The following is a 13,894-nucleotide window of genomic DNA, read 5'->3' on the forward strand; positions in this document are numbered from 1 at the left end:
CAGGGGCACCCAGCCAGCAGCCACGGATGGACCCGGCCCGGGGCTGAGCTGGGTCTGCTCTGAGCCCAGTCCCGGCGCGTGGCAGGGAGTTCCGCCGGCCTCGGGTGGGGAAGCACCTTCCCTTTGCTTGTTCGTTTCATCCGTGACCCCTGGTTCTTGTGTTACGCGACAAGGCAAATATTCCGTCTCTGCACCCCGCCCCGGGCTGTATATCAATACCCCCAGTCGGCTCTTTTCTACACGAAGGGCCCAGGCCTTGGCTACCCTGGCACTTTACAGCGCTGCAACTTTCTTGCTCAGGGGTGCGAAAAAACACACCCCTGAGTGCAGCAAGAGACAGCGCTGCAAAGCGCCAGTGTAAACAGTGCCCCACGGGGAGGTGGAGTACCTGCAGCGCTGGCGCCATGACCACATCACACTTCAAAGCACTGCACTATGGAGTTTTGAGTGTAGCCAAGCCCCCAGTCTTTTTAATCTTTCCTTGTACAAAAGTATCAGAGGGTAGCCGTGTTAGTCTGGATCTGTAAAAGCAGCAAAGAATCCTGTGGCACCTTATAGACTAACAGACGTTTTGGAGCATGAGCATTCACCCACGAAAGCTCATGCTCCAAAACGTCTGTTAGTCTATAAGGTGCCACAGGTTTCTTTGCTCCTTGTACAAAAGCAGCTCCATCCCCCTAATCATATGTGTTGCCCATCTCTGCACCTTTTCCAATTCTAATAAATCATAGAGTATAAGCACTGGAAGGGACCTCAAGAGACCATCTGATCCAACCCGCTGCTCAAAGCAGGGCCAATCCCCAGGTTGATTTTTGACACAGGTCCTCAAATGGCCCCCTCAAGGATTGAGCTCACAACCCTAGATTTAGCAGGCCAATGCTCAAACCACTGAGCTATCCCATCTTTTTTGAGATGGGGTGACCAGAACTGCATGCAGTATTTAGGGTGTGGGGGTACCATGGATTTATAGAGCGGCATTGTGATATTTCCTCTCAATATCTATCCCTTTCCTAATGGTTCCTAACATTCTGTTCACTTCTTTGACAGCCGCTGCACATTGAGTGGCTGTTTTCAGAGAACTCTCCACGATGGCTCCAAGATCTCATTCTTGCGTGGTAACAGCTAATTTAGACTCCCTCATTTTGTATGTACAGTGGGGATTACATTCTCCAATGTGCATTACTTTATACTGATCAACCCTGAATTTCATCTGCCAGTTTGTTGCCCAGTCACCCAGTTTTGTGAGATCCCTTTGTAACTCTTCACAGTCAGCTTTCGACTTAACCATTTTGAGTCATTTTATATCATCTCCCAGCTGCCACCTCTCCGTTCACCCCCTTTTCCAGATCATTAATGAAAATATCAAACAGTGCTGGTCTCAGCACAGACCCTTGGGGGACCCTACTATTTACCCTTTTCCACTGTGAAAACTGCCCATTTATTCTTACCCTTTGTTTCCTGCCTTTTAACCAGTTGCCAGTCCATGAGAGGCTCTCTTGTTGATCATATGACAGCTTACTTTGCTTGAGCACCTTTGCAGAGGGACCCTGTCAAAGACTTTCTGCAAGTCCAAGTGTACCCACACACCTCCTGGGTGCAGTGGTCTGGCCCATCTAGTGGCACTTTGGGAGAAATTCATGAGTCTGCTCACATAGAGCCTCAGCTTACAGGCACGTGGCTTTTAGCTCATGCAGTGGAGGCTCGTGCATTTAGCTCTAGAGGTCCCAAGTTCGATCCCGCCCGCTGACGACCGGGGTCTCTCGGTGTTACACAAGCATGCTGTACCCCAGGGGGAGGCAACCTACGGCACAGGTGCTGAAGGTGTTGTACAGACAAAACTACACAGGGTCTTTTCCGGGGGCAAGACAAAGATGCCACATTTAATATTATAACAATTTGATTTATGTCCAATAACTAATATCTTAATCCTTATACACACACATTATACCTAATACGTACACACACACATTCACACACACACACATCCATCAGATGTTCTGCAGCTGCTGCATAGTTACCAGTCCTGGACACAGCTTGAGTTCATGGCTTGATTTTGCAGCTTGGGTTCGTAGCTTGTGGCGGTAACTGGCCAGTAAAGCCAGGCACAAGGACGAGCTGGGTCTCTGCTGAGCATGTACCGACACCCTTCCATGTTGGCAGCAGAATGTTACCCTCCAAAGTCTCCCATCTCACCCGCCCTTTTTTGTAGGCTTTAGGCCTTGGCTATACTGGAGAGTTGCCACGCTGGTGGTGGCTTTACAGCACTGCAACTTACTCACCGTCCACACTTGCAAGGCACATCCAGCGCTGTATCTCCCTGGCTACAGCGCTGGCTATACTCCACCTCTGCCTGGTGACTGCAGTGCTGGTGATGCAGTGCTGCTCCACCAGTGTGGCCACCAAAAGCGCTGTTATTGGCCTCCAGAGATATTCGGAGGTATCCCAGAATGCTTGTTCAGCCACTCTGCTCATCAGTTCGAACTCTACTGCCCCGCCCTTTAAATGCCCCAGGAATTTTAAAAATCCCCTTCCTGTTTGCTCAGCCAGGTGTGCAGTGCAATCAGTGACTCTTTCCAGGTGACCATGCCTCCACGTGCCAAACGAGGCCCAGCATGGAGCAATGGCGAGTTGCTGGACCTCATCATTGTTTGGGGGGAGGAAGCTGTGCAGTCAAATCAGCCGTAGGAATTATGATACCTATGGGCAGATATCAAGAGCCATGCTGGAAAGGGGCCATGACCAGGACGCGATGCAGTGCAGGGTTAAAATAAAGGAGCTGCGAAGTGCCTATTGCAAAGCCTGAGAGGGAAACCGCCGCTCAGGTGCTGCCCCCACGACCTGCTGTTTTTTACAAGGAGCTGGATGCGATACTTGGGGGTGACCCCCACCGCCAATCCGAAGACCACGATGGACACTTCAGAGCAGGGTGGGGGGAGGCAGAGGAGGAGGATGAGGAGGAGGAAACCGAGAGTGAGGGTACTGGGGTGGGGGGAGACACCCCGGAGTCCCAGGAGGCATGCAGCCAGGAGCTCTTCTCAAGCCAGGGGGAAGGTAGCCAGTCGCAGCAGCCGGTACTTGGTGAAGGACAAGCAGAGGAGCAGGTTCCCGGTAAGCAGCTTTTATTTTCAGGATGGAAATGTTTCGGGAGAGAAGGGAGGGTTAGAGCTGCATGCATGCATGCCTAGATGTGGAATAGCCCATTAATGTGGTCTATCACATTGCAGTAATCAGCCTCGGTAATCTCTGCAAAAGTTTCAGCCAGAGTGTGGGCAATGCGCTTGCGCAAGTTTATAGGGAGAGCCACTGTGGTCCTTGTCCCAGTCAGGCTAACGCGTCCGCGCCACTGTGCCGCAAGGGGTGGGGGGACCATTGCTGCACTCAGGCAAGCTGCATAGGGGCCAGGGCGGAATCCGCATTGCTGTAGAAGACCCTCCCGCTCTTCCCAGGTGACCCGCAACAGCGAGATATCTTCCAGGATCAACTCCTGTGGAAAATGTTGGGAGAATGTTCAGTGTAGGTGCCCCCTGCAGCTGTTTGCTTTCCCCAATGCACAGAAACCCCAGCACAGCCCTGAAGCAATCAGGTCCCCTTACTCACCATTTTGGGGCTCTTGTGGGTTATATGTGCTCTCTTTGGTATGGGAAAATTATGCTAAAGTGAAGACTGTAAACTCCTTCACTGTGTGGGAATAACTGTCTGATATAAACAATGCTGCCTCTGTTAACTGTTGCCTTTTTTGCCTTTCCACAAGTGACCTTGAGTTCTCAGCTGCCCGTGTTATCAACAGCTCAAAGACTCCAAAACCTGCGGAAGAAGCCGCGAAAAAGCAAAGACGACCTGCTGCAAGCAGTTATGGATCACTCTGCCAGAGAGAATAAAAAACTGCAGGACTGGAGGGAAAGGGAAAGCAGGATCCGCCAGAGAAACGCAGCAGCCAGGAAGAAAAGCACAAAGCAGCTGATAAGCATCCTGGCATGCCAAGCGGACTCTATCCAGCCGCTCGTAGCCATGCAGGCAGAGCACTACCATAACGCCCCCCCAGTCCCAAAACTCATTCTTTTGTGCCCCAATGTCAGCTCCAAACCCCCTTCCCCAGCATCCAGGTTCTTACCTCCACCAGCTGCCTCCAACACCTGTACGTTCACCAAGCAGCCCTGAGAACTAGGACCCTTACCCTCTGCACTCAACCCCCATCACCATGCAGTATTTTCATCCTGAAGTGCAGCAGTCATTGCACAGCACTCCAGACAGGACATATTCAAACCTGTGACTGTACAGGTCCCCACCCCACCCCCCTGCCCTTTTAGGTTCCCAAAATGTTTTGTGTCTGTCAATAAAGTTATTTTCTCTTCAATAAATGAATTCTTGGCTTTGAAAACAGTCTTTATCATTGCAGAAAGTCAAAGATACCGTAGCCCAGGAAAGAAAAAGGCACTACAAATCAGCTTAGGAAAAACAGATTCCTACTAACATTGTAACAACTGCACTTGACTCCCGTGCAAGGCACCAAACATTACTGTTGGTTTTCAGCCTCAAATTCCTCCCTCAATGCATCCCTAATCCTTGCAGCCCTGTGCTGGGCCTCTCTAGTAGCCCTGCTTTCTGGCTGTGCAAATTCAGCCTCCAGGCATTGAACCTCAGAGGTCCATGCATGACTGAATGTTTCACCCTTCCCTTCACAAATATTATGGAGGGTACAGCACGCGGATATAACCGCAGAGATGCTGCTTTCCCCCAAGTCTAGCTTCCCATACAGAGATCGCCAGCGCCCTTTTAAACAGCCAAAAGCACACTCCACAGTCATTCGGCACCAGCTCAGCCTGTAGTTGAACCGGTCCTTGCTCCTGTCAAGCTTCCCTGTATACGGTTTCATGAGCCAAGGCATTAATGGCTAAGCGGGGTCTCCAAGGATCACAATGGGCATTTCGATGTCCCCTACTGTGATCTTCCGGTCTGGGAAAAAAGTCCTGGCCTGCAGCTTCCTGAACAGGCCAGTGTTCCGAAAGATGCGTGCATCATGCACCTTTCCAGGCCATCCTGTGTAAATGTCAATGAAATGCCCACGGTGATCCACAAGCATCTGGAGAACCATAGAGAAATACCCCTTCTGATTAATGTACTCAGATGCTAGGTAGGGTGGTGCCAGAATAGGAATACGCATCCCATCTACCGCCCCTCCACAGTTAGGGAAACCCATTTGTGCAAAACCATCCAGAATGTCCTGCACATTCCCCAGAGTCATGGTTCTTCTTAGCAGGATGCGATTAATGGCCCTGCAAACTTGCATCAACACGATTCCAATTATCGACTTCCCCACTCCAAACTGGTTCGCGACCAATCGGTAGCTGTCTGGAGTTGCCAGCTTCCAGATTGCAACAGCCACCCGCTTCTCCACCAGCAGGGCAGCTCTCAATCTCGTGTCCTTGCGCCACAGGGTGGGGGCGAGCTCCTCACACAGTCCCATTAAAGTGGTTTCTCTCATGGGAAAGTTCTGCAGCCACTGCTCGTCATCCCAGACTTCCATGACAATGTGATCCCACCACTCAGTGCTTGTTTTCCGAGCCCAAAAGCAGCGTTCCACGGTGCTGAGCATTTCCGTGAATGCCACAAGCAATTGAGTGTCATACACGTCAGGCGACTCGATATCATCGTCGGACTCCTCACTGTCACTTTGGAGCTGAAGGAATAGCCCAACGGCCAAACGTGATGTGCTGGCGACACTCAGCAGCAAAGTCTTCAGCAGCTCAGGCTCCATTTCCCACAGAAATCGCACTGCATAGAAACCGTTGGGAGACTCACAATGGCACCAAACGTGGACGGAAAAACAGTGACTGCTGGGATGTGAAGCAATGCACCACGGGGCGTTGGGACAGGAAGCGGAATGACCCGCACCCTTCCGTCCCCTTCCTACAACCCACAGCGCCAAAATGGGATGAGGTGCTCCGTGGGATAGCTGCCCACAATGCACCACTCCCAACAGCGCTGCAAATGCTGCAAATGTGGCCACACTGCAGCGCTGGTAGCTGTCTGTGTGGCCATACTGCAGCACTTTCCCTACACAGCTGTACGAAGACAGCTGTAACTCCCAGCGTTGTACAGCTGTAAGTGTAGCCATACCCTCAGTCACACATCTAAACTAAACTAATAAGATTACAGCAGGGTTTGCAAAAATGAAGGTTGGAGGAAGCTTTTACAACATGGAGTGAGCATTTTAAAATGGGGTTTGAATTACAATATGGCAAACAGTGAACAGAAGTTACAATATAGACAAGTGTAGTGGATGACAAACCCTGAACAGAAGTTACAATGTAGGCAAGTGTAATAAATGGTGAACAGAAGTTACATTAATAAAGTGAACAATTAAAAACAATTTCATTCATCAGTTCTACAAAGGTGGCACACAAGCTGATTTTCAGTGGCACTCACACTGCCTGGGTCCTGGCCACTGGTCTGAGGGGCTCTGCATTTTATTTAATTTTAAATGAAGCTTCTTAAACATTTTTAAAACCTTATTTACTTTACATACAACAATAATTTAGTTATATATTATAGACTTGTAGAAAGAGACCTTCTAAGGACATTAAAATGTATTACTGGCACGTGAAACCTTAAATCAGAGTGAATGAATGAAGACTCGGCACATCACTTCTGAAAGGTTGCCGACTTCTGCTGTACCCAGTGGATCACCCTTTTCCACGTGTGTATTGACCCATCAAAGAATTCTAGCAGAGTGGTGTGAGGCATGATGCCATACTCATCTCAAACAGGCCCTGGACTGCACAGCTGTGGTATTGGGCTGTTCTCCGAGACACCACAGGACAGAGTGTTTCCACCACAGAACTCATCATTTTCCTCCTGCTGCTCACCTATCTTTTGTCTGTTTGTTTGTTTTTCTCTCTCTGCCCTGCTGGGCGATCTGCAGCTGCTCCGCTTGCTGTGCAGCACTCCCCACAGTGGGGTGCTAACTAGTTTACAGGGCACACTCCCTGCACTGGCTGGGACCCCTGTTTGCAGCCAGGGAGAAGGGGGAGCCAGGACAGTCACGGACATGAGACAGTGAAGCTGGCTACAAGATGCCTCCTTCCCTGGACACACCAACAGGAGGCAGTGGGCAGTGGTGGAGTGAAGCCAATGACAGGACAAGGCAGTGAGGGTCTGTGCAGGGACAGGGTGTGGGGACTGACAGGTGTCCCATGGTACTGGGGTCAATTAACGTTGCTGTAAGATCTGTGGGTTCACTGCAGTAGAATTGGGTCCCAAGAGGCAGAGAAGCCCCTGCAGTGTCACTATTTGCTGAGGATTGTTACAACGTCTGCATCTATCCAGTAAAAGACCAAGAACACCCGTGCATGCCTCATCCGGCCAGTCCCAGCCAGCTTACAGGATAATCACCCGGGACATTGGGGTCAGTGCTGAGTGCCAAGGGAGAGCACCATCTCCCCACTCCCTGCAGCACCCACTAGTGACACCCTGGGCCTTGGGGTCAGCACCCACTGCAGGGCAGAGTGCCCCGTACTGAGCCTCCACCCTGCTCCCTGCAGCACAGCACCCCCTAGTACTGCACTATGGCACTGGACTCCGAAATAGGTACATGTACATGCATGAAAATGTTTTAGGATCACAGTGAAAAGCTCCTCCCCTTCCCCCACGCAGTCCCCCAAGCAGTCACCTGGGTGGAGGTGACAGAGGAGCCCCCAATTCTCTCCACCCCCTTGTTACGTGATCATCATAGATCCCAAGTGGCCTGTGTTAGTGTGATGGTGTCTTTGCTGCAGCCTTGTGGGTGGGAGCCCAGCTGGTGACTTTCCGGGCCAGAAGACCATATGCTTCCCCACCCCCCGCAAGAATGTTGGGCATATGGCAGAGCGATGGGCAATGTGTAAATGGGGGGGATTCAGGGCCGGCTCTAGCCATTTCGCCGCCCCAAGCACGGCGGCATGCCGCGGGGGACGCTCTGCCACTCGCCGGTCCCGGGGCTCCGGTGGACCTCCCGCAGGTGTGCCTCCAGATGCTCCACCGGAGCCACCTGCTGCCCTCTCGGCAACCGGCAGAGCGGTCCCCACGGCATGCAGCCCCAAGCACGTGCTTGGCATGCTGGGGCCTGGAGCCGGCCCTGGGGGGATTCATTATCAAACAAAGCAGACGATGATACCACTCTACCAAGCCTCAGGCTGGCTTTGTTCTAGATGTGGTGTGCGGGGAGCTAGGCTCTGTCATCAGGCGTTAAATACGTCTGCAGAGAAGCGATGTTGCCTTTGGGGGGCGCTGTGCTGCAGGGAGCAGGGTGGAGGGCTCAGGAGGGGGGAGTTTCCCCTGGCTCTCAATGCTGGCCCCAATGCCCCACAGTGACCCACCTTGGCTCTAATATCTTGGGACCAACGTGGCTACAACCACGCTGCACCCGACACGTACACGTACCCAAAGAGCACAGGAGTCACCCCAATGGGCGTTCCACCGTCGTCCGGAGCCATTTCCACGCCCGTCCAGCGCTGCTGCGGGGGTGCAGGGTCTTAGCCCCCAGCACCTCACTCATTGCCCTGAAATTAAACAAAATAAACCAGGAAACCGGGTGGTTTAGGGGGAAAAGGGTGTAAATGGTGGGCCCCACAGCAGGGGAGATTGGCCAGCAGAGGGCGCTGCGGTGCTAGGCCAGGTTAGAACTTGGATATCCACAGGGATGCTTTGCACAGGAGACCTGGGTTCTGATGCTAGTGCCCAGATACCAAGGAGATGGGATAGATAGATAGATAGATAGATAGATAGATAGATAGATAGATAGATAGATAGCGTGACAGACCCAGAGCAGTGGGGTACAGGAGTCTGGAAGAGGACAAATATACTGGTCACTGGATGAGCAGTTTTCTGTTCCCTGAGTGACCAGAGCAGGGGCTGCACTAGAGTAATCAGGAACCTGCTAGAACCAATTAAGGCAGACAGGCTGATTAGAACACTGCAGCCAATCAAGGTAGGCTAATCAGGGCACCTGGGTTTTAAAAGGAGCTCACTCCAGTCAGGGGGGTGGGTGTGTGAGGAGCTGAGAACAAGAGACACAAGGGGGTGAGAGGGTGTGCTGCTGGAGGACTGAGGAGTACAAGCATGATCAGACACCAGGAGGAAGGTCCTGTGGTGAGGATAAAGAAGGTGTTTGGAGGAGGCCATGGGGAAGTAGCCTGGGGAGTTGTAGCTGTCATGCAGCTGTTACAAGAGGCACTATAGACAGCTGCAATCCACAGGGCCCTGGTCTGGAACCTGGAGTAGAGGGTGGGCCTGGGTTCCCCCCAAACCTCCCAGCTCCTGATCAGACACAGGAGGAGTTGTCCCAGACTGTGGGGAAGATCACTGAGGTGAGCAAATCTGCCAATAAGTGCAGGACCCACCTAGGTAGAGGAGGAACTTTGTCACAATAGATAGATAGATGGATGGATAGAGGGTGTGTGTGGGGATGGATGGATAGATGGATAGAGGGGGTGTGTGGGGATGGATGGATAGATGGATACTATGGGGAGAGTAAGAGAGTGTGCCTGGGGATGGATATGTGAATGATCACTGGGTGCTGGAAGTCTATACATGGCTACAACCATACAAATCACATTTGGAAAAAAGGCCCAAACCTGAAGCTGGAACAAATGAGAGCGGGAGCCAGAGTGTGGGGACGTGTCAGAGCCGGGCAGCCACACGCTGCAGCGGGTGGCTACACACCCGCAAGTTCTGTCTGTTGCTGTAATGCCTTTGCATGGAGGCACTCCCCCCTCCCCTTGGCACAGCGCCCATGGCTTGAACAGCTCTGATGTCCTGGTGCTGGGAGCTAGCGGGACCCTTTTAAGGGAAAGCAACGCAGGGGGGTTACACCCTGCCTTCCCCTGTGTTTCTGATAGCCCCTGAGCAGAGGAAGAGTGGGAAATGCTGGGATCCGTGTATTAATCCTGGCTGTGCTGTACCCTGCAGTGGCACTTACTGGGCCCGTCGTGCCAGGGGCTGTATGGACATGACATAAAACCCATCCCTGCTTTGGACAGTTTACAGCGTGTCATTGGAATTGCAGTTGCCCCACATCAGATCAGGACTCCACTGCGCTAGGTGCTGCACAAATGCTGGCTGTGCCCAGTGGTTATGGGGCTGACCTTGGATGTGGGGGCCATGGGTTTAATTCCCTGCATGCCTGTCTGCGGGTCCCTTAGCCTCTCTGTCCTCCAGAACTTTGGGCCAAAGCCAGGCTTTCTGGTTCCTCCATGCTGCATTTTTACCCCCTTCCTTTGATCTCACATGTAGGAGTGGTTTCAGAGTAGTAGCCGTGTTAGTCTGTATCAGCAAAAAGAACAGGAGTACTTGTGGCACCTTAGAGACTAACACATTTATTTGAGCATAAGCTTTCGTGGGCTAAAACCCACTTCATCAGATGCATGTAGTGGAAAATACAGTAGGAAGATATTTATATACAGAGGACATGAAAAAATGGGGGTTGCCATATCAGCTCCAGCAGACGAATAGTTTAAGGTGTGAGTTAAGGACCCGCCGCAGAATTACCGCCGAAGACCTGGAACGCGGAAGGACCCCCGCCGCCGAATTGCCGACGAGGACTGCTAAACGCCGCCCTCCCAAATCCTGGTGCCCTAGCGGTCGCCTAAATGGAAGCACCAGCTCTGGGGACCCTCCATCACTAGCAATTTGATGATCAAGATGACTTTTTTTTTTTTTAAAGATCTCTTGTTCCAAAGGAATTGCTCTGGGGAGGTTTTCTGGCCTGCGTTGTACAGGGGGTTAGTTGATCACAACAGTTCCCTCTGGCCTTGGAATCTAGGAATGGATGAACTCTGTTTTCAAAGGGTGGAGTTTGGCTGAACTCTGCATTAACAAACTTCTTTGCCAGGGCGTATGTTAAAAATTGTGAGGCGCTCACACACAACTGTCATGGGAGCTGTATAATTAACTACAATAGCCCCATTGTGCCAGGAGCTGCACAGACACATAGCGTGAGACAACACGGGCCTCAGATCTTCCAGTCTAAATAGACAAGGGATGGGAGGGAAACCCGAGGCAGAGGGCAGTGAACTGGCTATCCCTAGGGCCCCCAGCAGGTTAGTAGGAGAGCTGAGAAGCGAATCCTGGCCTTTTAATTCCTAGTCAAGTGCTTTACCCACTAGATTGTGTTGCTTCCTCAGAGCTCACTGAAATCTTTTCAGGCCCAATCCTGCAAATATTTATAATTAGGCACCTGGGCCCAAGGGCAACAGATTCTTCCTAAAAGGGTGGGGGGCGGGATGACACAAAGCCACATCCCTGTCCCTCTTCTTCCCACTGAGGCCCTGCCCCTGGCCAAGCTGGAGCTGGGCCAGGAGCCGAGCTGGGCCGGGAGCCAAGCCCTGCCTCCTGCCCATCGGGGAGGGGCCCTGAGAACAGCTCCCAGCCCATGTCCTCACCACCTGGGGCCCCTGCCCAGGGCAGGTGGAGCGTCCATGGATACCCATAGCTGCCCAGGACACTGCTGCCTGGGCTGGGCTCCAATTTCTGGCCTGGCCAGAAGGCAGGGCCTTGGAGGAGGGCGGGGGGCCAGGCCCATGGTGAAAAGTGGATGGGCCAGGCTTGTTCACTTTCATATGTGAGAGGACCATGGCCCCTTGCCCCCCTGTTCCAGTGTGCCTGCCTGAGGCATCCCAGTGGCCTAGCAGATGGAGCACTGGAATGGGACTCCAGAGACCTGTGTGCTATTCCTGGCTCTCCTGCTGAGTTACCATGGGCAAGTCCAGCCACCCCTCTGTGCCTCAGTTTCCCCATGTGTAAAACATGGATGAAGATAGTGACCTGCTTGGGAAAGCCAAGATCAGGCCCACGACCCGCTTATGATGTTCTCTCTCATCCATTTCACTCACCGAATCATAGAAATGTCAGTCTGGAAAGCACCTTGAGGGGTCACTAGTTCATCCCCATGCCGAGACAGGACCACATAACCCTAGCCCATCCCTGACCGGTTTGTCCAACCTGTTCTTCGAAGCCTCCAGTGATGGGGATGCCACAACCTCTGGAAGGTGCCTGGTCCTGGGCTGAACCATCCTTACAGCCAAGAAGTTTTTCCTAATATCTAACCTAAATCTCCCTTGCTGCAGATTAAACCCATTATTTCTTGTCCTAATTCAGTGCACATGGAGAACAGCTGGTCACTGACCTCTTTATAACAACTTGGGACATATATGTAGACTGTTGTCCGTCCGTCCCCTACTTTCTTCGCAGCCCTGGCTGAGGCCTCCTCAGTGGCCAGAAGAGCAGGACACTATATATAAATTCATTCACCTTGAATGCTGCCTGCAGTTCTAGGAACCCCTCTCCACAAAGATATATTGGAATTGGCACCGGTACAGAGAAGGGCAACAAAAATGATCAGGGGGCTGGAACGGCTTCCTTACCAGGGGAGATTAAAAAGACTTGGGCAGTTCAGCTTGGTAAAGAGAGGACTGAGGGGGGGATATGGTAGAGGTCTGTGAAATCATGGATGGTGTGGAGAAAGTGACCAGGAAGTGTTATTTACCTCTTCAGGTAACACAAGAGCCAGGGACACCAATTAAATGAATAAACAGCAGGTTTAAAACAAACTCCAGGAAAGTTCTTCACACAACACACACTGGGTCTGTGGAACACGTTTCAGGGGACATCAGCAAAAACATAAGCAGGTTCAGAAAAGAATGAGCCAAGTCCCTGGAGGCTAGGTCCAGCAATGGCGACTAGCCCAGATGGTCAGGGATGCAGCCCCATGCTCTAGGTGTCCCTAAGCCTCCAGCTCCCAGAAGCTGGGACTGGAGGACAGGGGATGATGGATCACTAGAGAGCCCCCTGTTCTGTTCCTTCCCTCTCCGAAGCATCTGGCAGTGTCGGCTGCAATACAAGCCCCATGCCAGGGGTCTCCATGCCTCAGCCTGAACATCTGCACTGCCATGTTTACCCTCCCCTCCCGCCCAACAGTTGGTGCTGCGGTTTTTAGACACACTCTCAGAGACAAGCTACGGGACCCGTTGTCTCCCCAGTGTGGCTGTTCTTCTGAAACAACTCCCTCCCCCTTGTCTGACAAGTTAATCCACCTCCTCTGTGGGCTGTGAAGTGCAGTGGGTCAGTTTCACTTTCTCTTTCTAGTCAATTTCCTTTTCCCTTTCCCCTACCTCTGCCCAGCCCGATGGGGAGCGCAAACAAAGCTCTTTTCATTCAAACGCCGCCCCGAATCCCCTCGCTCTTTCCACTGGGTTAATCCTCCTCCTAGTTTTTTTCTTTTTGACCTACATTTCAAGGACTTACATTAACTTGGCGGCAGCGCTTGCTCTGGAACAGAACCAGCCGCAGTATTTGTGCGCGAACACTTGCTGAGTTGTTCGCCTGGCTTCTCCGGTGGGAACTGCAAACTTTTGTCCTTGATTTCAAGTGAAAGTAGCCAGCCCGGAGGTTCTCAACTTTCAAGGGCTTGGACTGCTGTGTGTGTTCGGGGGCGGGAGTCGAGAGCACCATAAAGGAGAGGGGGGGCGGCTCCTGGTTTAGTTCCTAGGAGATGGGTGCGATACACAGTTCGGGTGCGGAAAACAAAACGTGGAGAATCACTGACTGAACTCCACTAGGACATAGGTCGCCGATGCCCTCTATGGGGTGGAATCAAAGCTGCACAACGGTGTCATAGGCAGAGCTCTGGGGAGGGGGCTGGGCCGATGGGGGGGTCAGTGCAGCATCACACTCTGGAAGGAGCAGCTGTGTGGGGCACGGTGCAATGGAAGCAGCTGCGGTGGGGGAGGGGCGGGCTAATGCAATACATCGTCCCCTCCTCACCCCAAGAACCACACCACCCCCATTCATGAGGACATGCAACGTCCCTCGGTGCAACTCCTTAGCGCGGGGCGGATAGACTCCTCCTGCATGCAACCCG

At 52.3% G+C, this 13,894-nt stretch overlaps 1 long non-coding RNA gene across 1 annotated transcript; it reads right to left on the reverse strand.

Annotated features, from left to right (window-relative positions):
- Positions 1-5,734: 5,734 nt before the first annotated feature.
- Positions 5,735-13,644, reverse strand: LOC115642065. The gene is made up of 3 exons (XR_003998148.1): positions 13,279-13,644; positions 8,419-8,537; positions 5,735-5,772 (listed from the first exon to the last, which is right to left on the reverse strand). It is a non-coding gene; the product is annotated as an uncharacterized LOC115642065 (long non-coding RNA).
- Positions 13,645-13,894: the final 250 nt, after the last annotated feature.

The sequence above is a fragment of the Gopherus evgoodei genome, unplaced genomic scaffold (assembly GCF_007399415.2).
Source record: "Gopherus evgoodei ecotype Sinaloan lineage unplaced genomic scaffold, rGopEvg1_v1.p scaffold_37_arrow_ctg1, whole genome shotgun sequence".
In the NCBI taxonomy this organism is placed as follows: domain Eukaryota; kingdom Metazoa; phylum Chordata; order Testudines; family Testudinidae; genus Gopherus; species Gopherus evgoodei.